The sequence below is a fragment of the Dromiciops gliroides genome, chromosome 2 (assembly GCF_019393635.1).
Source record: "Dromiciops gliroides isolate mDroGli1 chromosome 2, mDroGli1.pri, whole genome shotgun sequence".
Classification (NCBI taxonomy): Eukaryota; Metazoa; Chordata; class Mammalia; order Microbiotheria; family Microbiotheriidae; genus Dromiciops; species Dromiciops gliroides.
In genome coordinates, this window is record NC_057862.1 from 254,775,277 (window position 1) to 254,801,283 (window position 26,007).

Below are 26,007 nucleotides of genomic sequence, written 5' to 3' on the forward strand. Positions count from 1 at the left end.
GTTTAAGGTCAGAGCAGGTAAAAATAATGGAATAGTAATAACTTACTCACAATAAGCCCATGAGTTAGGTACAATTTGTGCAATTCTTAAACACAAGGAACAGAAAAGTTCGGTATTCCATCACCCAGCACTAGATTTATTGATAACACTCAAACCACCAGTGGGCATGCACACAAAAAGGATGCAAGGATCCATGTGCTAATATGCTTCTCTTAGCCACCAAAGGCCTCAAGGGGTCTAAGCTGGTCTCTCACAAATAAAGCTGCAAATGCAGAAGCCGTAGGAAACAGTCCTAGGAAACAGGACCTGAATGGCTGCAGGAGTGAGGAATACCATTCCTTTATTGTTGTTTGTCCTTCCTTCCTGAAGAGGACCATGACATCGAGGTGATGTCATGACTTGCAATGAATTGGATTTAAGTGAGGGAGGGCTATGCAAGATCACTGTGCAACCTCACTCTCTCCCCCAGAGCCATCTGGGTTCAGTGGCAAGATATCTATCAGGATGGGCACAGATATTTGAGGCAATTGGGGTTAAGTGACTTGCCAGGGTCACACAGCTTGTGTCTGAGGTGAGATTTGAACTCAGGTCTTCCCAACTTCAGGGCCAGTGCTCTATATCACTGTGCCACCCACCACTCCTATTTACAGGAGGACAAAGGGAGCTGGAGTCCTTTTCAAATGTCCTAATCTAGGATAAGTAGGGGCAGGTGGGTGGTGGAGCGGATAGAATGCTAAGTCTGGAGTCAGGAAGGCTCATCTTCCTGAGTTCAAATCTGGCCCCAGACACTGCCTAACTGTGTGAACCTGGGCAAGTCACTTAACCCTCTTTGCCTCAGTTCCTTCATCTGTAAAATGATCGGGAGAAGGGAAAGCTAGGCGGCACAGTGGATAGAGCACCGGCCCTGGAGTCAGTCGTACCTGAGTTCAAATCCAGCCTCAGACACTTAAAACTCACTAGCTGTGTGACCCTGGGAAAGTCACTTAACCCCAATTGCCTCACTAAAAAAAAAAAAAAAGAATAAGAAAAAAAAAAAGGAAAATGATCGGGAGAAGGAAATGGCAAATAATTCCAGTATCTTTGTCAAGAAAACCACAAATGGGGTCGTGAAGAGTCAGACATGACTGAACAACAAAAGGTAAGTAGACTCCAGTCACATTTTGAATACATCTACCTTGAATAAGTTAGATAAGGATAAATACCAGGGTTAGTAGATTTCTTTGGTGTCATGGACTATACCTAAGGATTCATCTGTCACACTAATTATTTCTTATCTATATATCCCCATTCTTTTCCCTTTGGGGAAGAGGCCTAGACTGGCCAGTTTATATAAGGAAACTGAGACAAGAAAAGACAAAGAGACCAAAAAAAATTATATATATATAAAAAAAGAAAATTTTCTTTTTTTAACCTATCAACACTTGAAAAGATTTCACAGGTCTTTCTCATCAATTCTGGTGCCAGCAGTAACTTTAAGAAGAAAAGATTTAGAGATATGGTTTGTAGCCTCAGTTTAATCCTCTCCCCTTCACTCCCTCCTCAAATTGCCTCATGGCCCTTTCTCTGTCACTCCTTTTGAAAAGACATGGCCTGGGGCAGCTAGATGGTGCGGTGGATAAAGCAGCTGCCCTAGATTCAGAAGGACCTGAGTTCAAATGTGGCCTCAGATACTTGACACTTACTAACCGTGTGACTCTGGGCAAGTCACTTACCCCTCATTGCCCTGCAAAAAAGAAAAGAAAAGAAAAGACATGGATAAAATGCTAGACTTGGAGTCAGGAGGACCTGAGTGTGAATTCTGCTTCAGATACTTATTAGCTGGGTGACCCTGGGCAAGTTACCTTACTTTTCCGAACGTTAGCTTTCTCATCTGTGAAATGGGAGCAATAGTAGCACACTCTTGTGAGGACCAAATGAGATAATTAATACAGATAAGATACTTGGCAAACCTTAAAACGCCCCATTACCTTATATCATACTTGTTTATGTCTATCTATCTATCTATCTATCTATCTATCTATCTATCTATCTATCTATCTATCTATCTATCCTAGCCCCTTCTATAGACCAACACATCCTGAACTGTGGGTTTAACAGTGACCCCCATATGGGGTCATGTAACTGATTGTGGGGGCCACAAAAAAATTGGCAATAAATGTATGATTTGTATGCCTATTTTATATGCCTATATATCCAGGGTCACAAAAATTTCTCAGGCGAAAAGGGGTAGTGAGTGGAAAAAGTTTAAGAAGCCTTCTATAAACTGATAACTCCTTGAGGACATGCAGTGTACCATTTTTTTTATCTCTGTGCTCTCAATGCTTTGGTTTATTGCACTGCAGATGGTAGGTACGTAATATATTTGTTGCATTTGAATTCTTATTTTTTCAGAGCCCCAGCCTCTTTCAGGGCATGGACCAGAGGGCAGGTGTTAATTTGCATGGCTGTTTTAAACCTAGCCTGAGTTATCTGGAACCCCTTTTTACTGTACTGAACTTCGTCCTGGATATGTCCTGCTATCCCAGATTCCTTTTGGAGGCAGAAGGCTCTGGGTGGAGTCCCAATGTTGTAAGTTGCCTTCTGCTTTGGATGATTTCCTACTCTGTTAGGTGGCACCTTGTTCTCTAACAGAACACTCTATTAAACTCAGCTTTCTCTTGGGTCATGGTAGGCACTCATGCCTACCAATAAACACTTGTAGGATTGAAATCTCACAGAAACCTGCTCACTTGAAGTAAGCATGTGCTGGAGTTCTGGGAGAATAAAGTGAGCAGCTGACCCTTGATACATCTCTAAAATGGGGAAAAGAGACTAGGGGATCCCTGAGATCTTTTTCAAATCTAAAACTCCATGATCCTAAAGTGAGAGAAAAGTTTGAGTCTTGTATAGAACCAGAGCTCATCACAATGACTCTATGGTCGATTTTTGTGTTTGTTGGAATAAGTGGAAGTTGGTTCCTTCCTCAACTGGTGATAGCTTTGGAATCACCTGGTATCCTCAGATGACCTTTTATAAAATTCCTGTCAGAGCTAACTCTTGGATGAATGAGGTTTGCCAGAGTTCATGCAGCCAATTTCTGTGTCTAGGAAGGAGATTGACACCAGGTGTCTTCCCCATTTCCTATTCCTTCCTCTCCATCTGTTTTTCTGGACTGATTCCGTGACTGTGATGTTCCATTTCAATTTATCCTGCCTCTCCTCTCCCCACCCCACCCCAACTGCCCATGGCACAAGGATAGGAATAGGAGGGACTGACAAACAAAAGGAAACACAGTAAGCTATCATACCCTGGCCTCACCTTTCCCTTGATTCTCTCCAGTCTGGAGAGATCAGAAACCAGTATTCTCTTTTTTTTTTTTTTTTGCAGGGCAACGGGGGGCGGGGGGGGGTGTTAAGTGACTTGCCCAGGGTCACACAGCTAGTAAGTGTCAAGAGTCTGAGGCTGTATTTGAACTCAGGTCCTCCTGAATCCAGGGCCGGTGCTTTATCCACTGCGCCACCTAGCCATCCCTGAAACTAGTATTCTCTTGATCCTTAACTCTGAATTTAGATACCGAATATGAGGAGAGAATTTAGGATCCCAGATGCATTTGGGGAATTGAGAGGCACCATGGTATACAGAACAATACCTTCTATTAGATTATAAACTCCTTGAGGGTAGAGATTGTCTTTCTGTTTCCTTGTATTTGTATCCTCACCACAGGATACAAAGAGTTTAATAAATCCTTGTTGACTTATCTTGGAATCGGCAGGCGCGAGTATCATTTATTGACCCTTTGACCTTAAGAAAATCATTTAATCTCTGAGAATCAATTTCTTTACCTATAAAATGTAGCTAAATTACAGTACCTCCCTCACAGAGTTATTACGTGGAATAACACACATTTATATAGTGCTCTCATAGATTTCTACATTCCAGAAACGGTCTTGCATATATCATCCAGTCCTAGAGTTCCCAAGCTATGAGTGGATGACTCCTGGGGAGGCCACAGAGTTATTTTCAGGGGGTCCCCAAATGACTATACATACCATTTACAGTCATTTTAGTTTCTCTTTAGCAACAACCAAATATGAAACATAACAGTACAAGTAAGAAAGCAAATATACATTCCATACATTGAATTCCTCTCTCTTTCATAGGCATTTCTAGTTTTTCAAATTTACATAGGGATACATAGACACGATGCTGTAGTTAGAAAAACAACAACACAATCATTTAAAAACCTTACTGAATTCCACCAGTTTTTTAAAAATCATTATATAGTTTTCCAATGAGCAGATTTTAAAAGTACAACTATTCTCATGTGGGATTCTATGAAAATTTTTTGATGCTAAAAAGGGACATACTTAAAAGGGATGAGAACCAGCAATCTAGTGAGTGGCTATGTGACCCTGAGCAAGTTATTTCACCTCTCTGTGCCTCCCTATCCTCATCTGCAAAATGGGGACAATAATATGCAATATGGGGACAAGCTTCAAAGGGTTGTTGAGAGGAAAATGCTTTGGAAACCTAACAAGCCTGTTTCCGGATTCCAGATCTATGTCTCATCGGATAATAAGAGAAGAGCTCATTTTAAGAAACCAGCAGATTTGGCTACTTTGGGCTTTTGTCCTTTGATTTAGTCTTGATCCCCAGGAAGGTCTCTATTTTTGCTAAATCCCTCAAGTCCATTTATAATCTTAAATTCTGATCTACCTTTAAGTTATCTGTTAAGATAAATCCCTCTCCTAAAATGTTATGGCTCTCTTTTGATGTTTATCAAATTACCAGCCCTTAGAAAGGTGATAAGTAGTTATTGTCTTTAAGAAAACTTCCTATTAAACTATTAACCATTTGCTGTCTCTCGAAGGAAGCCAGGTTCTTAAGGTTGGGAGAGAGCAGGGCCAAATGTGCAATTCTGGAAAAGATGGGGCAGGAAGCTTTCTAGAAAAATGTTAATAATTCTGTGTCTCCTCCACATCCTTCTCCCCCTCCCCAAATGAATTTGTTGAATAGCCTTCTCTGTGTGGAGCTTTTAATGGTTCATCCCATTTGACCTGCTTGTTGCTCCAGGCAGAAGTGGGTTTCTGTTGGCCAGCCAGGCCTGCTTCTCTTCTCTCCACACTCTTGATGATCTCATCAACTCTTAAAGGTTCAATCATACAGCTCCCTGTTTGTTTGCTGTTCCTCTCTGCCTGGACATCCTCTCTGGATCTCAAGTTCAGCATTTCCAAAATGGAGTCCATTATCTTCCTCTCAACTTCTCTCTATTTTTTTTTTTTTTTTGGTGAGGCAATTGGGGTTAAGTGACTTGCCCAGGGTCACACAGCTAGTAATGTGTCAAGTGACTGAGGCCGCATTTGAACTCAGGTACTCCTGAATCCAGGGCCGGTGCTTTATCCACTGCACCATCTAGCTGCCCCTTCTCTATTTCTTTTAAGGGAATTACCATCTTTGCAGCTACCCAGGTTAATATCTGCATCTTCCCAAACAATTGCTGTGTCTTGGTGATTCTACATCTGAAAGGCCTCTTTGCACTCAAAGCCAGATCATCATCTTAGTTTTTGGTTGTTTCAGTCATGTCTGATTCTTTGTGACCCCATTTCAGGTTTTCTTATTTAAAAAAAAAAACTGGAGTGGTTCTCCAGCTCTTTTTATAGATGAGGGAATTGAGGCCAATAGGATTTAAATGACTTGCCCAAGGTCACACAGCTGCCCCCCCCCTTCCTAGTTTAGGCCTTCATAATTACTTCTCTCTTGGACTGTTGTAATTGCCTCCTAATTGGTCTCCCTGCTTCCAGTCTCTCTTCTTATCAATCTTGCACTGGCATTCCCTCCATTGCCTACATTGCACTCCCTCCTTACCTCCACTTCTTAGAATTTCATGTTTCCTTCAAAACTTGGCTTAAATACTTCCTTTTACAAGAAGCCATTCCTTATCCCTTGAGCTACTAATGTCTTCTCCCAACCCCCAAAATACTTTGTATTTATTCTGTATAGACTTACATGTTGTCAGTCAGTCAAATATATAGTAAGTGCCTGCCATGTGCCAGACACTGTGTTAAATGCTGGAGGTTCAAAGAAAGGGAAAAGACAGTCTGCTGCCTTCAAGGAGCTCACAATCTAATAGGGAAGACAACATGCAAACAACTATGTACAAGTTAAAGGCAGCTAGGTGGCACAGTGACTAGAGCGCTGAGCTTGGTGTCAGGAAGACTCCCCTTCATAAGTTCAATTCTGGCTTCAGACACTGTGTGACCCTGGGCAAGTCACCCAGCCCTGTTTGCCTCAGTTTCTTCATGAATAAAATGAGTTGGAGAAGGAAAGAGCAAAACTACTCCAGTATCTTTGCCAAGAAAACCCCACATGGGGTCACCAAGAGTCAGATGTGACTGAAATGACTGAACAACAAGTGTAAAAATAAGCTCTATACAAGATAAATTGTGCGTATGTATATATACATATACATACGCACAATTTATAGATGTATGCATGTATATATACCATCTATATGAAATAAATGGTGTTTATATACACAAATACACACACATATATAGATTGTGTATATGTATATATATATACGCACAACTTGTGTTCTATATTTATCTTGTAAATTAAAAATAATCAATTTCCTCAAGAATTAAGAGGAATAGGGGGAGAGCAGCTAGGTGGCACAGTGAAAAAAGCACTGGCCCTGGATTCAGGAGGACCTGAATTCAAATCTTGCCTCAGACACTTGACACTTACTAGCTGTGTGACTCTGGGCAAGTCACTTAACCCTCATTGCCCTGCCCCCCCCCCAAAAAAAAAAAGAATTAAGAGGAATCTGAAGGGGCAGCTAGGTGGCGCAGTGGATAGAGCACCAGCCCTGGAGTTAGGAGTACCTGAGTTCAAATCTGGCCTCAGACACTTAACACTTACTAGCTGTGTGACCCTGGGCAAGTCACTTAACCTCAATTGCCTCACTAAAAAAAAAAGGGGGGGGGATCTGAAAAGGCTTCCTGTAGAAGTTCAGATTTTAGCTTGAAGGAGACTAAGGAAGCCAGGAGGTAGAAGTGAGGAAGAAGAGCATTCTATGAATGGAAAACAGCCAATGAAAATGCCTGGAGTTGGGAGATGGAGTGTTTGTTCCAGTAATAGCAAAGAGACCAATGTCACTGGATTGAAGAATGTAACTCTCTTGAGGGCAGTCTTTGTATCTCCAGCACCTGACATAGTGCCTGGCACATACCAAATGCTTAATAAATGCTTATCAGCTGATTGATCAACTCAATTAGTCCTCCATAAAAATGCTAAACTAACATTCCTAGAACACAAATTTGACCCAGTATTTTCCCAACTCAGAAAGCTTCATGGCTCCCATTGTAGCCAAGATAAATTACAGACTCCTCAGCCTGGCATTAAAAGTCTTCCATAACCTGGTTCCTACTCGCCTTTCCAAATTTATTCTCTCTAAATCTTATTGACAAACTTCATAGTTCAAGCCAAACTGGCCTACCATTTCTTTCCCACCACCCCTTTGCACAGACTGTCCCCCAAACCTGGAATGCTCTTCCTTGTTACCTCTGCCCCTTAGAATGTCCAGATCCCCACTTGGTTGAATTCTCTTCCTCCTCAAATGATCTTGTGTTTGCTTCTCCATGTACATTTTAAGCTCTGACCCCAGTGCACGATATATTCCTTGAGGGTAGAGACTATTTCATCTTTTGTTTTTGTAGTTTACCATAGAAGGGGCAGCTAGGTGGTGTAGTGGATAAAGCACTGACCATGGAGTCAGGAGGATCTGAATTCAAATCTCACTTCAGACACTTACTAGCTGTGTGCCCCTAGGCAAGTCACTTAACCCCAATTGCTTTAAATATCCAGGGACACTTCCAGTCATCCTGATATATATATATATATATATATGTGTGTGTGTGTGTGTGTGTGTGTGTGTGTGTGTGTGTATGTATGTATATGTATGTATGTATACACACCCAGATGGCCCTGGAGGAAAGAGTGAGATTGGTGACCTTGAACATCCCTCCTTCACTTAAATCTAATTCACTACAAGTCATGACATCACCCTGGTGTCATGGTCCTCTTCAAGAATGAAGGACAAAAAACAAAATGAAGGACAAACATATATTACCACAGTAATTCCCATGGGGTAGGACTTGACAAATGTATGCTGAATGAATTCTATTTCAAGTGAAACAGTACTTTATTTTTGTTAGCTTAATCCTGATTAAGACAAAGATCAAAGAACCCATCATGAAAAATGCTATCTACCTCCAGAAAGAGAACTGACCAACTTTGAATGCAAATTGAAGCATGTTTTGTTGTTGTTGTTGTTTTTGCGGGGCAATGAGGGTTAAGTGACTTGTCCAAGGTCACACAGCTAGTAAGTGTCAAGTGTCTGAGGTCATATTTGAACTCAGGTCCTCCTGAATCCAGGGTCAGTGCTTTATCCACTGCGCCACCTAGCTGCCCCTGAAACATGGTTTTTAAACATTGTTTAATCTTTCTTGTTTGTGTGTGTGTGTGTGTGTGTTTTCTTTTGCAATGTGGCTAATACGGAAATGTGTTTTGCATGACTTCACATGCATATTCAATATCATATTACTTGCCTTCTTGATAGGCGGGGGAGGGCTGGAAGGGAGGGAGAAAATTTAGACTTCAACATTTTAAAAAATTGAATGTTAAAAAAATTTTACATGTAATTGGGAAGTATTTAATGAAATAAATAAAATCTTTTTAAAAGGCCAAAATATTTTTGTTAGCATAAGATCAGTGTCAGTGGCCCTGAAGTGAATTAGATGTAGGTGAAAGGTGCCATTCAGACTTTTTGAGTCTGGGGAATAATTAGGCCAGGCACTAGCTTAGCAGTTGGCAAATAACACTAGGGAGGATGCCTTTTTAGAGATGACTATGCCCTCTCCAGCATAGTTACAAGGATTCTACCAAGGAGAAGAAGAAGAGGCATCAGAATGGACATCAAGGCCCCACATACAAACCCTTGATTAGAGCCAAGTCACTTATTCCCACAATAGATTCCCACAATAGAAAGCCCTCCCAGCTTTTGTTTATACTGCCCAACCTCAACTCCCAATCCTCTGGACCGATACCTATGCAATCCACCTGAGCACCCATCCTTCAAGTCCCAGCTCAAATCTCTTCTCTTCCAGAAAGCCCACTCAACCAATAGGAATTCTCATTACATGTTGGGGAGGAGGTAGTCATAGATCAGGGTGAAGGTCAGAATTATTATCTCTCCTGAGAAGAGTATGAGAGAAAGCTTGGTACAGAACCCTGGACCCATACCTATGACCCATTGGTATGACACTTACTAGCTATATGATCTTGAGCAAATAATTTAGCTTTCCCCATCTGTAAAATGAGAATAATAATCCTATTGCTACCTACCCTGGAGACTTTTGTGAAAGAAGTACTTTTTGCAAATTTACATTGCTATATAATGGGAATTGTTATTACAGAAGCAAATCAAAGGTTAGCAGTAGTTCACACAGTGACAGGCAAGAAACTGGGAAGAGAATGTGTCTCATACTGCTTTTGTATTAATTGCGGAGCACATAAGGGAAACTAAATAAACACATGTTGATCTGCATTCTTCTAGGACTGGAGAGCCCAACTCCCATACTGCTGCTAATGTAAGGTCAAGTATCCTAGCTAACTATTATTTTGTCTTGACCCTGAGATTGGTGGTGTGGTCTAATGGTTCGAGTAGAACACCAGGATCCATTTTGAATGTTTTATTCCTTCCCTCCCTCCTTCCTTCCTTCCTTCCTTCCTTCCTTCCTTCCTTCCTTCCTTCCTTCCTTCCATAAACATTTTCTAAACTGCTTTGAAAGCAATGTGCTAGGGGATGAGAGGTCTACAAAGGTGACTGTGACTTGGTTTCTTCCCTCAAGGAGCTTATAGGGACTTGTGCAAAGGTCTGACCATTTCTCCTCCTCCTTCCCACCCCACCCCCACTACTTTAAATAGGTCATTATTTCCTGTAGGATAAAATACATATTTCTTAGTTTGGCATTTAAAGCTCTGTACAAGTTGACTTTAACCTACCTTTTCAGCCTTATTTTATACAACTTGCCTTCACATACTCTACATTCCAGTCAAAATCCAGCTGCTAGTCCCCAGTTTCCTGCTTCTCACGAAAGTCATCTCTCATGCCTAGAATGACCCTGCTCATCTCTGCCTCTTCAAATCCCATACCCCTTTTTCCATGAAAATTTCCCTGATGTCCCCAGTTAAAAAACAATTTCCTCTTTCTCAAGTTTCCCAAGAGTACTTTGCCAGGATCTCTCCTTTGTCCCTGTCACCCTGTATCTTGAATTGTGGTGAATTCTATAGAATATAAACTCTCTGAGGACAGGAATTGTACTGGGACACAGTCTTTGTAGTCCAAGTCCTTAGCACGGTGTAGCGCCTTATTCATAGACTAGACTTTAAAAGTCCTGGATACAAGAGCAATTGAATATTTGTGGAATGGTTGTAGGCACAATGCTATGAGGGAAAGTCTAGTGTGAAGGAAACAGAGAAGAGGGGCTGAGGAGTATTTCCAGAAATTGTAAAACACACCATAGAGAGAGGCAGAAAAGTTTTTCATACTTATTTCTTTCAGTATCTCTCCAAAGGGGTCTCCTTTCTGCCTTCCTGTGGGGAGTGGTTATTAGTTCACAGGAATGTAGGTAAACCCTGTGGGGGTCGGGGAGAGAAAAGGGTTGTCATGGTAACTGAAGCCATAAGGCCAGCAAGGGTTCTGCTAATCCAGGACCTTAGAGGCTGTTGCTGTGTGGGGAATGCAGGGCAGTGGGTAATTAGCAAAGCTCTGGAGGCTTAACATGGGGGCCTGCCTGTGTAGAAGTAGAAATGCAGGAGAAATACTGCTTATTTACTCTGATTCAGCACTTATTTAGCACCAGTTAATCCTCAGACCCCCGCTGTCCCAATATCCCCCAGTTTAGAGGACATGGGAGAAGGAAGCACAACTCATTTACCCCCTTGTTTTATAGATTTAAATTGGTGGTGCGGCCTCTCTATGAGCCTTTGGCAGAAATAATGCTAGGATTTAGAAGTTTGGGGCTGCCAAATACATGCTTAGGGGACCACTTTAATATGTAACCTCCTCTGAGCTACTCTCCCAACTTGCCACTCACGAGTTGGATCCCTAGGAGGGCAACTACTACCCAGTTTCTTAGGTACCATATTGATGGCTACTCCTACTATTATAGCTGACAAGCCCCAATTGGTGGTGCTCTGCCCCCACCCCCTTAACAATCAACCAGTAGATACAACAGACTCTTAGAAAAGACATTTACTAAGATAGACCTCTGAAAATCTGGTCACACTCTCCTTTAATACACACAGAATATGTGGGAAGAGTGAAGATAACTCAGATTATAGTAATAGTGAGGCACACATGTAGGGAACACATGTGGCCAAGCAACTCACAGCCAGGTGAACTGAAGGGCCACAGCATCCTCTCTCTCTTTGTGGAAACCTCAATAAACCCTCCCCCTAGCTCACCATCTTTGCTAAGGAGATTATTCCCTCACTCTCAATTACAAGAGTTAACTCTGTTTTAAATTCATAGCCTGCTCCCTTCTCAGCTGCCAGAGGATCCAACTTGAAGTAGCTTTCTTGAGGGATTGTCTTTATATATCTGTTCCAGTCATGTGTGTGCCTTTGCTCCATGTTGAATGTAGTATCTCCTATTACTGGGGTGGTTTCCCATGGCTGATGGAGTAAAAGAAGTAAAGTGAAAATCCCCTTCCCCGGTAATTACCTCTTAGGGGCCAAGCTCTTCCTCCTCCTTTTGACCTAGATTGGCCATTTTAGACTTTTGGGGGGGGGGCAGGGCAATGAGGGTTAAGTGACTTGCCCAGGGTCACACAGCTAGTAAGTGTCAAGTGTCTGAGGCCAGATTTGAACTCAGGTCCTCCTAAACCCAGAACTGGTGCTTTATCCACTGTACCACTTAGCTGCCCTCCATTTTAGACTTTTAAAAGTCCTTGGGGAATAGACACATTTTCAGCCTAGCCAATCCTGAAATGATCCTCTAATTCCATCGGAGATGGGTTTCCACATTTTGTAAAGGGATCACCAAGTGTTAACTTATCAATAAATAGCCCATCAGCTTTGTATACTGTATATCCTGTAGTGATGGCAGAATGACTCAACAGACTTCCCTTTCTGCTTTATTATGCAGCCTCCCCTTCTCTTTTCTTCCATCAGCAGTATTTCTGAGAATATTTCTGAGATTCTTCCTCCTCTCCTCTCACCACTAATTCATTCGATAGTACCTATACTTAGCCATTCACTTCTGGAGAGCTATCAATAATTACGATAAATCTCAGAAGAGCATTCAATCATGATAGTCTCCCAACTGCCCCAAACCTCTCCCTTCTCTGATCCATCCTTTAGAAGGCTGCCCAAAGCCCAGAGCACAAGTCTGACCAGGTCATGCCCTTCGTCAGTAAACTATCAGTGGCTCTAGAACAAAATATATTCTTTTCATCTTGGCATGTAAAGCCCTTCGCAATCTGGCTTAAGCCTACATTTCCAGATTTATTTCACATTCTTCCCCTTCACTTGATCTACATTCTATCCAAATTGACCTGTTTTGTTGCCTTACTAAGCATTCCATCCTTTCCATTCCCTCCTCTCTTCTGATTTTTGGGATGCTTCACTTTCTGCAAGGCTCAATGCAAATTCCACCTCCTAATGAAAGTCAGGCCTGACCTCATTGTGATAGTGTTCTCTCCCGCCTCACATTATCTAATATGTATTTATCTGTCTACAAAATATCCTTGACCAAAAGAACTAGGTTCCATTTTGGGCTTTGTATTCCCACTGATTACCACAGTGCCTTGACTATAATAAACACAAATTCTTGCTGATTGAATTGAATAGAATTGGGTTGTGGGGGAGAAAGAACTAAAAGCATAAAGTTCTTTTTCTTTTCTTTTTTTTTTTTTTTGCAGGGCAATGAGGGTTAAGTGACTTGCCCAGGGTCACACAGCTAGTAAGTGTCAAGTATCTGAGGCTGGATTTGAACTCAGGTACTCCTGACTCCAGGGCTGGTGCTTTATCCACTGTGCCACCTAGCTGCCCCCAAGGTTCTAACCAGGAGCTTGGATATAAAGAGAAAAGGAGTAAGTAGCTGGAATGTCTTGGTATTCAGTTTTTCATGGAAATGCATAAACTGTGTTTATATGTTTATGGACTGAAAAACAGGAGTCAACATAGTGGGAGCAAGTTATAATAATAATAACCCATGGGGAAGCTAGGTGGATAGAACACTGGCCCTGGTGTCAGGGGGAGCTGGGTTAAAATTTAGCCTCAGATACTAGCTGTATGACCCTGGGCAAGTCACTTAACTCCAATCACCTCTAAAAATAAAAATTTAAAGGAGAAAAGCAAGCATCGACTTAACCACTGATTCCTTCCCTTTAAAAAATAATAACCCACATTTACATAGTAATAACTCACATTTATTTAATTCCAAAGTTTTTTAAGTGCTTCCCTGCAACAACCCAGGGAGGTCAGAGTAGTGCATAACTTTTTATTTTATAGATGAGGCCACTTAATTTCAGAAAGGACATTACTTATTCTTGGTCACACAGATATTAAATAGTGAAGGTAAGATTTGAACCAAGACTTCTTAATCAGGGAAAGAATCCCAGACCAAAGGAGAGACAGCAATTCCGTCATTGTGAGCCAACAGAGTTTTCCAGCTGGTTGGTAATGACTGAGTCTAGCAACAGCCTACTAGAATTCCAAATGGGATATGTCCACAGGCATGTTGCTCACATCCAAACCCAGGTCATGAACTCATAGAGCTCAGATCAGCAGGGCTGAAATCAGACTTTGACCTAGATCAGTCCACTTTGGGAGCACTGAAAACTTGCAGATCTCCAATCTGAACTATTCCTGAGATCTTAGAGTAACAGAACACTCAATATCCCAAGAAAGTATCAACAGAATCAGCCCAGACATTCCCTTGCAGAGCCTGGCCCTAACATAAAGTCTGAAGTTAAGATGTAGTGTGGGAGAATGAGCAAATAAACAATAAAAGAACTATAATATAAAAAGCTATTATGGGGACGGGGTCATTCAAGACACAAACACAGAAGAGAATCACTCTAAAACATCTACAAGCAACACTTCAAGGGAAAACATAACTAGGGCATAAGTTCAACTAGTACTCTTGGGAGAGACAAAACAAGAGTTAAAATATTTTTACAAGGGGGCAGCTAGATGGCACAGTGGATAGAGCACTGGTCCTGGATTCAGGAATACCTGAGTTCAAATCCGGCCTCAGACACTTAACACTTACTAGCTGTGTGACCCTGGGCAAGTCACTTAACCCCAATTGCCCCTCAAAAAAAAATATTTTTACAAAATAAATGAGAACACCAGAGGCAAAAACTGAAAAGAAATGAAAGCTACAGAAGAAAGAATTAGAAAGGGAACTTATTGTTGTCATTCATCTTTTGTTTTCCAAGAGGACCAATGACTTTCTGCTCTGTCTTGACTTATGCATGAATTGAATTTAAGTGAACCAGAGTTATACAAAGTCATCAGCTTCACTTTCTCTTCCTGAGTCATTGAAGTCCAATGCAAGACAAAAGTCAGGATGACTGGAGATGTCCCAGGATGTAGTGGATAACCTTGGTGTTTTCTATGTCTTACCAAACTCTAAGTGCTCCACAGTACCTGCTTCATTCTCCTTCAAGGCCATTGGAACAACTTGTTCTCATCCACCCATTCTGCCAGGGGAAGTCTTCACATGCTTGGGGTAGACATCCCCCTAACTCCCTGACAGGTTTGAGGCCCGTTGATTACCCTCACCTTGATTTAGGTTGTCTGCTGAAATGGTTTACTCGGGTATAAATGCTAAACATACTACAGCTTCTTGGAGCCACAGTTAAGACTTGGGTGAGAGGTGGGCACCAAAGGTAGATGAGCAGCTCTGAAAAGGGCTCAGCAAGCCCTCACATAAGACTTTTTAGTTCTCCCTGAATACTCCCATATACCTCAGAAAGGGAATCTCAGAAAACACCTTAGAAAGCTGTTGTTTGGCATAGGAGGTACAAAACCTTGCCCAAGCATCAAACTCCCTGAAAATCAGAATGGATCAAATAGAAAACAGTGACTCCATGAGACAACAAGAAATATTAAGACAAAATTGAAAGGCTGAAAAAGATAGAAGAAAATATGATAGCTCACAGCAAAAACAACTGATCTGGAAAACAGCAAGGAGAAATAATTAAAGAATCATTGAAAATTATTGGGGAAATGGTTTCCCAATAAAACAGGAAGGAACAGAGGGGACTTTTCCCAGGTTCCATCATGAATTCTGTCACTGAGGCAAACAGCACACTTGCTGCTACCTTTCTGAAAAAACTTTGCAAAGAAAAAACAGATGTGGTGTTTTCTCCCCCCATGCATCTCATTTGTCCTGACCATAGTTCTCTTGTGAGCAAAGAATGGCATTGCAGCCCAAATAGAACAATTACTTTATTTAAACAGAGGTAGAGATATTAACCTGGGTTTCCAGTCACTTCTCAGCAAAATAAATGAACCAGATGATTCATGCCTGCTTAGGATTATGAACAGGGTCTTTGGAGAAAATACTTGAAATTTCCTCCCATCCTTTAAAGAATCTTGTGAAAAATTCTACAAGATGTTTGCTTTTTTAAGAGGTAGGCCATTAGGAAGCACATAAATGCTTGGGTAGAAGAGAAGACTGAAAGTAAAATTTTAGAGGCTCTATCTGAGAATTCAGTTGATCCACTTAGCTTATTGATCTTTGTGAATACCATCAACTTTAAATTAAAATGAAACAATGGTCCTGATCCTATGAAAAAATTCTTTGGAAGTCATAAAGTCAGTAATGAAGAATACAAAATGGCACAGATTATGGTGAAGAAAGAACTATTCCTATACAGAAGATTCTATACAGAAGAACTAGGTGCTAATGTCTGTATAAGTACATATAATGTTTGGGCTTCCTATTGATGATGGCAAAAAGACAGGAAAAGGGCCTACCTATGAAACAGTTATAATCTGAACAAAGTCAGAAGCAGTGGCCTTGATGGAAATTTTTTTTTTCTGAGACAGGTTAAGTGACTTGCCCAGGGTCACACAGCTAGTAAGTATCTGAGGCAAGATTTGAGCTCAGGTCCTGTTGGCTCCAGGACTGGTCTTCTATCCATTACACCACCTAGCTGCTCCAATGGAAATTCTTAACAAGCAATTGTTCCTCTCCAAAGTCAAGATAGAAGAATCTTATGACATGGTTCATATTCTCTACAGTTTGAGAATATCCAATGTCTTTCATGAGTATAAGGCTGGCTTTTCTGGCCTGCCAGTGCTAAAGGCTTTGTATCTAGTAAGTATCTTTCCACTTATCTTCCTGGATTCCAATGAAGAAGGTCTCAAAGCAACTACTGCCACTGTAGCAGCAGAGATACCAGCAACTGCCAAAAGAGAAAGAGGACTTAAGATTCCTAGTTTATTTCTTTTCTTTATCTGGAACCATAAAATTAAGAGCATCCTATTCTGTGACAGTTTCTACTCCACAAAAAGATGCAGTCACTCTCTCCAAAGCATTGCTGTTTCTGCTACTTCCCTGCCTTTCTCTTGTTAAACTTCCTAAGGATGTTATGCATATATGCAATTCATGGTGAACTTATTAATAAAGGATTTCATTACAAAACATTGCACATGAACCACACAACCCTGTTCATTTTTGCTTTTAACCAAATACATCTACTTACAAGGCCAGGAGTGTGAAAACAGGGTGAAAGGGGGAAAAATCTATACCATGGTCACTTGGGTGAAAGGGTCCAAGGTCTCTTCTCTTTGTTATGCTGTCTTCCTAATATACAGTACTTTTTATTAAATCCTTGTTTGTTGATCACTAAATCAGTCAATCTGACAAATACCACCATTCTGAGCACCTGCACCTTTGCTATCTGGAGATTAAATGACAGAACTATAAACTGACACAGGAAGCAGGGAGGGAGTCAGGGGGAAAGAGAGAGAGAGAGAGAGAAAAGAAGAAGAAGGAGGAGGAGGAGGAGGGAGAGATCGTATTAGAAAACTACTCAGGTCTCTTAGAACCAATGTGCAAAGTGGAAAGAGAATCCACTGGTTACTTCCTGAATAAAAATCTCAAACTCCCAGAACATTATAGTTAAAATCCAGAGGTACCAAGTCAAAGAAAAAAAAACTGCAAGAAGAAAAAAAAAAACAACTGCAAGCAACCAAAAAGAAAAAAAAATCAAATATCAAGGAGATACAGTCAGAATCTATAAAGCCACAGCTATAAAGGAGTAGAGAACTTAGAATACAGTATTCCCAAATACAAAGGATTACATCCAAGAAGACCTTACCTAACAAAACTGAATATAATCTTACACAGGATAAAAAAGGACACAATGAAATAGAAGACTTTCAGGTATATCCTATAAAAAGACTAGAGCTGGATAGAAACTTTGAAGTTCAAACACAGGTGTCAAAAGAAACCAAAAAAGGTAAACATATGTGAACAACCAACAAGAATTACATAAGAGTAAACTGTTTATAGTCTAGTAAGGGAGATGATACATGTGATCCCTCAGAGCCTATCGTTATCAAGGATCATAGAAGGAGTCTAATAAGACAGAAGGCCTGGGAGTGGTTCTGTTATGTTTTGATAATATTAAAATAAGAATGGAAAGGGAGGGGAAGAGGAATACACTGGAGGGAGGTGAGGAAGGTTAAGGAAAATTATCTCATAATCAGGGTATATACATAGAAGTTTATACAAACAAAGAAGAGAGTGGGTAGAACAACTGACACTTGAACCTCACTCTCATCTGAATTGGTTGAAGGAGGGAAGAACACAAATGTGCACACTTGCACTCATGCATACACACAGAGTTTAGGTATAGAAATACATTTGACTAAACAGGGAAACTAGAGGGGGAAGGAAGAAGGGAAAAAGAGGAATAAACAGAGTCAGGGATTAGTCCTAAGCAAAACAAACTCTAAGAATGGACTAAAATATTTATAGCAGCTCTTTCTGTGGTGGCAAAGCATTATGAATGGAGGGGATGCCTATCAATTAGGGAATGGCTAGATAAATTATGGTATGTGATTGTGATTGAGCACTATTGTATTGTGAGAAAATGATGAAGGAGATGGTTTATGAGAAACTTGGGAAGATTTGTATGAAAGGGGGCAAAGTAAGCAGAGAAGCAAGAGAACAACTCATTCAACAATAACAATATTGTAAGGATGAGCAACTTTGAAAGATTTAGGAACTCTGAGCAGCATAATGACCAACCACAATACCAGAAGATGTATGATGAAACATACTACCCACCTCTTGATAGAGAAGTGAAAGATTCAGGGTGCAGAATGACGCATAGTTTTTTTTGAACATAGTCATTGGAGGAATTAATTTTATTTGACTACATATATTTCATATTGATGTTATGTTTTTCTTCTTCAATTGGGAAGAGAGGGAGGTGGGAGAGAGACAAGGTAGATTTTTGCTGATTAGAAAAAACTGTAATTTAAAAAATTTCTTTGGTCAGAGTTAATTGTATCAATTGGCTGACTGCTAAGAGAAAGCACACTACTGGGGGCTTGTGAGCTACAGTATTAAAAGTGTAGACCCACAGAGTTATTTATCTCTCTGATGGAGCCCTGTGGGAGATCTAATAGGCCATTGTGAGTGAAAGTTGTACAATTAGCCTAGAAAGTGTTGCTAAATATGAAATCATGAATCTATTTCATAAGCTTATTGTTTAAGTAGACAATAAATTTAATGTGGTAGTACCAACATTGTTCTGCTTGCCTGTGTCCTCTTATGAATTTCCTCTACTCTTTCATTCAAAAATTCAAATTCATTAAAACAAAGTCAAAAGACTGAAATAATAGAAGAAAATATAAGATGTAGCAAAAAAACCATTCAAAAATGTATTCTTGATGCACTTACACTTTTCTTTCTTTTCTTATTTTTTTTTTGTTATTTCACCATCACACTTCTCTCTTTCTCACTCTTTCCTTTAAGTCACCCAGCCAGTGGTTTTTACCTCGCCTTTCTCCCCTCACCATTCCTCATCAACATTTTACAGAACTGCTAACAAGCAGAAAAAATGGGCTTTGAAGTCATATATCCCTTTTGTTCCCCTGCCCATTCTCTGGTGCTAAGAACAAAATAGTCAAAAGCCAGGAAGCCACAGCTAGAAAGGGAGGGAAAAAAGGTTGATCCATGTCTGTATATAAATCATAGGATTCTGGGATCTAGTTTTAGGGTGGACCTAAGAGAAAATCCATTACAAGTCTCTGTTTAACAGATGAGAAAGTTGAGATTCAGAGGGGAAGTGATTTGTCCAAGGGCGTGAAAGCAGCTCCTTAATATCTCAGACTTGTCATTCATTCCCGAATCCCCTTCTGCTTTACAAATTGAAAATATTACCCTTTTATCTACTGATAACAAATGTGAGTATAAGTGATCTCCAGAAATAGTTCACACTCAACTTCTGTGTTCTTAACAAACCACAAAAGATTGGCAAATGTTTCTGCTGCAGACACAGAGCTTGTTGCCTCAAGTGCTCCCTGCCCAAGAGTGGCAAGTCAGTAAGGTTTGGGGGTTGATGTCACTTCCTTCTCGTCTTTTCCTTCCCCCAGAGTTTCTTCCCTTTTCAGATATCAACTTTTCTCTTTGGCCAAGAAGGTTGACAACTGTAACTAAGGAGGGGCTATGGATGAATAGCCCATCCCTCTTCTGTTCTGCTAACATCAGGACTTCAGGTAAACTGAGCCTAAAACAGGAGCATCGTTGAAAAAGTGATTCTGAGAGTCTTAACCAGTAATTGCATTGTAAAGGTGCAACTTATGATTCTTAGCTCTCACTAATATGTGTTTGTTGGAGTTTCTAAGACATTTTTGAAGTCAGATGTCCCATAGCTCATTGCTCTGGCACTCCATCCTGGATCTGTCCTGTCATATGAAGAAGGCATTCCCCCCACCCCCACCATCCCAGTTCTTCTTATTTATGGAGTATATATACTCCCCCCAGCCACTTATTTTTAAAGTGTTATTTTTCTTCAATTAACACAAAAAATCTATTTTTTCTCCCACTTAGTCTCTGCCCCGCCCCCATCCATACCATTGGAAAAGAAAAAAGAAACAAAACCCCTGTGACACATAATGATAATCAAACAAGACAAATCCCCTCATTAGCCACGACCAAAAAAAGTCTCATTCTGCATCCTGAGTACCACACTTTGTCATCGGTCCTACTTATTATTTTTGAACCAGTCTCACTTTCCTGATGTCTATCATAACGGTTAAAATGAACGGACAATTTGGAAAATCCCTTCACGGGAAAGATGAATGATGTGTGCTTATTGATTTGATAATTCTTGAGGGTAAGCAATTGGCACAAGTGCCTACTATGTGAAAGCAGCTAGACCAGTTTTGTGTATTTGAACTTTGACCCACTGATTTCCTACGTATTTCTTAGTGAGTCACCTCATCTGTCTTGATTTTCCCACCCATAAAATGGTAAAGAATATTTACCACCTACCTGCTTCATCACTAGGGTGTTGTGAAGATTAATTAATCTGCATTTGTTAGAGCATTTTAAGATCCCTGGATTAAAGGCATTACTAAAGTGAAAGGTATTATTATTCTAATAAATTACTTAATAATAGGGTGAAACTACTTGGACTTAAATTGGTAGCAAGGCAAAGAAAGATCCAGACTACCTAAAGTTTCCAAAGGACCACTTTTTATTTTCACAGTCTTCTGTTTTATCTAATGTAGATTTTCTGTAATTTTCCTTAAATACAATTCAACAAACATGCATTAAGTACCAACCACATGCAAGGTACTGTACTCGGTACTCTTTCATTCTTTTTTTTTTTGGTGGGGCAATGAGGGTTAAGTGACTTGCCCAGGGTCACACAGCTAGTAAGTATCAAGTGTCTGAGGCCAAATTTGAAATCAGGTCCTCCTGACTCCAGGGCCGGTGCTTTAACCACTGCCTCACCTAGCTGCCCACCTCATTGTGTATGTAATAGAGGTCCCACTCAGCTCTAGAATGTGGGGTGTTCTGGGTAATCATACAAATACAGCTGAAGCCTCCAATCAGCACAAACACTGATCAGACAAAAACCTTATATTAAATATCTGAGATAGAATAGCAAGGGAAATAACAAGGGGGAAAAACCAAGTGGTGGATACTTCTTAGCCACCCAAATGAAATTAGTTCAATCCTCTAGAAGATCCATCCTTTGATATCCTCCATTCCTCTGGGCTATTGGGTGAGGGAAACAATCATCTCCTCCATTCATGTGCCAACTGGGGGGAAAATGACGATCTACCATCTGTCTTTGTTGTTCTCTGTCTCTGGCAACTGGTGATCAGTTGAAGCCTTTTAAGACACATTTGAGAGCAGCTAGGTGGCACAGTGGATATAACCCTCATTCCCCGCCCCTGCCCCCCAACCTTCCCCCTCCAAAAGCAATAACCATTGAGTGGGGACAGCTAGATGGCACAGTGGATAGAGGACCTGCCCTGGAGTCAGGAGGACCTGAGTTCAAATCCAGCCTCAGACACTTAACACTTACTAGCTGTGTGACCCTGGGCAAGTCACTTAACCCCAATTGCCTCACTAAAAAAAAAAATAAATAACCATTGAGTGCCTCCTCAGACTAGAATGATGCTTTAGCACTGTGGGAGTGCAAGTGTATAAGGCACGGCTCCTTTCTTCAAATAGGTTACATGCTTATTAGGGACAAAGTACTACCACACATTAATCAAATAGAAAAGGATATAATAAATCATAAAATACTGTATTGACTATAATCTACTCCAGAAAAATATGCTAAGGGCAATTAGTGTTATGGATGATCAGGAAGGAGAGTGATGATCAGATTAATGATGGGGTATGACAAGCCAGGCTTAAAGAGATTCACAGTGTTTGGATGGGGGAAGGAGAGAGGCAAAGGTTTCTCAACTGAAAAACCTGAGTAGAGATTTTTAAAAAAATGTTTTAAAATTTTTTTGTAATGGAATCATGGTTAAGTGACTTTCCCAGGATCAGCCAGTAATTGTCAAGTGTCTGAGGTCACATTTGAATTCAGGTCCTCCTGACTCACGGGCTGGTGCTCTAGTCACTGTAGCAACTAGCTATCCCCATCTACCTACCACCCCCTTTTTTTTTTTTTTGGTGAGGTAATTGGGGTTAGGTGACTTGCCCAGGGTCACACAGCTAGTGTTACGTATCTGAGGCCGAATTTGAACCCAGGTCCTCCTGATTCCAGGGCCAGTGCTCTGTCCACTGCACTACTTAGCTGCCCTCCGCCCTTTAAAAAAATTACTACAGCTGATGGACTGAAAACTTCTGGGGAGTAGGGACTATCACTTCAAATTATTTTGTTCCATTAATTGTCCACTCCCCACCCCAACCCCTCAACATCCAGTTTAGTGCTCTGCATACAACATGATTCGACCCTGGTTTTGGAGGGAAAAAAAAATTGGTTTTGGGTTCAAGTCCAGACTTTTCCTTTCACTACTTGTATGACCTTGGACAAATATCTTAAACTTTTTGGGTCTCAGTTTACTTATCTGGAAAATTAAGGGTTTGTTTGGACTGAATGACCTCTAAGGTTCCCTTCCAGCTCTAAATCTATGATCCTAAGACCTGTAACTGTTTAAGCTTTTACCTCTTGAAATACGGTAGTTCTTTGTCTACAACTGCCTTTCTGTGACTTACTCATTTCTCTAGGCAACTAAAGTACAGTTAAAGATTCCTTCCTTCTGCCTCTCGACTCGGGTATCTCATCAAATTGGGAGGGGAACCTGACCTTCCTGTCAGTCAATCCCCAATCTCATGTAGATGTTGAATTTTTCTTTCTGCAATATGCATTTATCATATTCAGTTCTATCCACTTCCATTGGACTTGAGTTTTGTAAAAAGTCCCAGAAAACAAAGTTGAGAACTGGAGACCTGCTGTATTCATTCACAATCCCTGTGTCTCACTCCAGTGGGAACCGAAGAGATCTCAATTTTCTGGGCCTGAGTTTTCCTATCATAAAAAAGGGAGGGTAATATTTGGCTTCTGGTTCCCCAGAACGTCAGAAAGCATGTATTATATATTTATTGTGTGGCAGGCACTAGGATAGATGCTGTATAGCCAAAGACACAAATGTAATAGTCCCTCCCCTCAAGGAGCTTACATTTTATAACGGGGAAAGATGTATGCACAAAATAAGCATACACAAGACACGTGCAAAATCAATATGGGGCAATTGGGAGGAGGGGCAGGGAGATCGCAAAAGACTTTATGTAGGAAGTGTTTTATGGGCTGTAATAGCTACTCTTAAAGACGTCAGGAATAGGGTCGGTAGTACACCCTATGTATCTTCAGGTCCTGGTTAGCAGTTTTTCCAGGTATGTCCTTCGTCGTACTGGGCGTACAGAAACTGATCAGACCATGGCAGTTTCTGTGTCTGCTGCTACGTAAATTCTTCGATTTTCCTCCCCGCGTTAATCATTAGCTGAGAGCCCCGAGCATAGCCTTAACCACAGCCAGACACAGAATTTCCCCTGAAGCTACACTCCCAAACCCCGAGAAGTTTCCCCAGGCCCCAGCTGTGCAGCACCGTAGCCTCCAATAGCTGAATTCCAGCAGTAAAGCAGTCTCCACCCACTGGAAAAATTCCTGATCCGCCCATCTCTCTCCACCCAGGCTGTTGCTCCTGGCTCAGCTCTGCACTGACTTCCTGCCAGGCCCTGGGAAGCTGTGACCAGGGGGTCTCCCCAGGGATCTTTCTCTTAGAGATCTGGCTGCTCGCCTCTCTTTCGTCCTGTCCCTGCCAAGGGGAGGGGGATGGTTGGAGTGGGCGTGGGGAGTGGGCCGGCCGCGGTCCAGCTCCTTTCGTAAGCGTATTTCAAACTGTCCTCAGGATCATTCGGGCACATGGAACGGCCCCTAGTGCCTGGAGTCTCCCAAGCTGCCTTCACACTTTGTAGGCAACTGGTCTCGGCTGCATCGGGATCGGGCCGCCGCGGCGGGGGGCCAGGTCATCTGGTGAGTGCCTTTTCTTCTCTCGCCTTTTCTTCCTTTTTTCTCCTCTGCCTCTCTGATAGGGGAAGTTGGAGCTCCCCAGGTTGGTCAGCTTAGCAGGAAGGATCTCTCTCCCCCACTCTACTCCACTCCGCCCCCCAACCCCCAACTCCCCACCCTCCTCGCACACCAGTAACTCAGGCCCTACCACCTGAGCACCCAGGGAAATGACAAAAGAGGTAAGGCGATGTTCTGGCTCATTGCTAGGAGAATTAGTGATCACGCGGCTTGGATTAGAAAAACATTTTAACCAGGAGACATTTTCTGGCCTTTTGCCCCTACCCCGGAAATAGAGGGCGAGAACACCCTGTGGCATGTAAAGGACATTGAATTTGAACACCGGGAAGCGCGGGCTGGACGGAGATTTAGGTCCTTCCTACCCCCGCCCCCTACCAGCCCGCTAGGTTGCAAACTCCGACGGCTCCCTCTGCGTTCAGGGTTTGTGCCTAGCGTCTCTGCCCGTTGAAATCCAGAAGGGAAGGTGAGTCCTCCTAAGCAAGGATTTTCGTTTCCAAGCAGTCCTGGGACTTTTCTCGATTCTTGGAGGCTCCTGAGGTTTCTTCTCTAACCTTTAAGGGGCTGCTGGGATTTTAGCGTTGAAGAGATTAGTTTATTTTTGGTGCCAGTATGGGAAGGAATTTCAAGCTGAAACTTCCTCCCCTTCCAAATGGGAATATACCTCCAAATGCCCCGAGGTGCTTACAGTCTTGTTATGGAGAAAAAGAATGGGAAGGGGAATAAAATCCCCACCTCGGACACCAATTTTGGAATAGCTCGCTTTTATTTGACCCCTTGCGGGTTCTATGATTTCCCCCATCCCCCCAAGAGTTCCTTCTTGTTTTTTGGCCCCTCTTTCTTTTTCCCTCCCCAATGATATTTAGAAGAGGTGGGGATGAGTGGATCAGAACCAACATAAAGGTCTGATTATCTGCAACTGGGAACTTAAAGGTGGAAGGACAGACTAGTAGTCAGGAGATGGAAGAATGAGGTGGCAAGGAAGTGTCTTGAAAACTAGAGGAGGATGAAATGATCAGAAGGAAGCAGCAGAGATGGAGTTTTATCCTTACGATGTCAGCATATTGTGCTGATTCCCCACCTTGGGTGCATCTTTAGGCAACCCAGGCCCAGTATAATAGGGGATTGTGAGCCCTGGGGGCTGGGAGCTGTGTCTTTGCATGTACTTTGCACATTGCTGTTGCTCAAGAAATAATAAGCAGTGAGAATAATGACAAGCCACAGGAAGGGGAGGGGGCTCTCTCATCTGGCAGGATTTTGGTCCTTTTTTTCTCTTGCCTTGGTCTTTTGCCATGCAAGGTGCCAGTCTGAAGTGGATTTGTTGAGGGAGTGATTCCACCATAATCGTTCCCAGTGGGATATCCAGCCAGCTGGGATCAAAGAGAACTGGTCAGTCAAAAGAAGCCTCTGTCCTCAGATGGGTTGTGGTTCCTGCCTGGCTAGCTTCTCAGGCTCATTAGTATTTGGCACCAGGCTTTCCCATGGCCTTAAATGTTTGGGATGAAGTGTGACATGTGCTGCATCAGCATACTTGTCACTCCTTGTGTGAAACCTTGGTGGCCTCATGGAGCCTTCCCTCAGTCCCACTTTCTGCAGTGATATGACACTCCTTTGTGTCTGGGATGAATTCAGCATGGGGGAAATTGAGGATCCCAAGGTCGTCCTTTAGGGTGTCAGAAAAAGTACTATCTACTTATCCCCCACCCCCTTCACCACCAGTTTCCCTATGTGACCCCCCCCAGTCTTGTTTCCTTTCCCCTCTGTTGTCCATGAAAGGACCCCCTCAACTCCCACTTGTTGAACTTCTCCTGAGCAGTCACTGACAGATGATACCAGGAGCCAATCCCAGACCTTTATACCCGTTGGCATGTTA

General features: G+C 41.8%; 1 protein-coding gene and 1 pseudogene across 5 annotated transcripts in view; both read left to right on the forward strand.

Annotated features, from left to right (window-relative positions):
• Positions 1 to 15,336: 15,336 nt before the first annotated feature.
• On the forward strand, positions 15,337 to 24,585 carry LOC122738665 (annotated as a pseudogene).
• PLEKHG3 (pleckstrin homology and RhoGEF domain containing G3) overlaps positions 23,707 to 26,007 on the forward strand; it is a 58,684-nt gene continuing 56,383 nt past the window's right edge. For 3 of the 5 annotated variants that reach the window (XM_043983697.1, XM_043983701.1, XM_043983699.1), the window contains exon 1: positions 23,707 to 24,083. The gene's annotated coding sequence lies outside the window, so the exon portion shown is untranslated. Of the gene's footprint in view, positions 24,084 to 24,582; positions 24,601 to 26,007 lie in introns of those variants that run through there. The other 2 variants (XM_043983703.1, XM_043983700.1) reach the window with 2 other exon arrangements.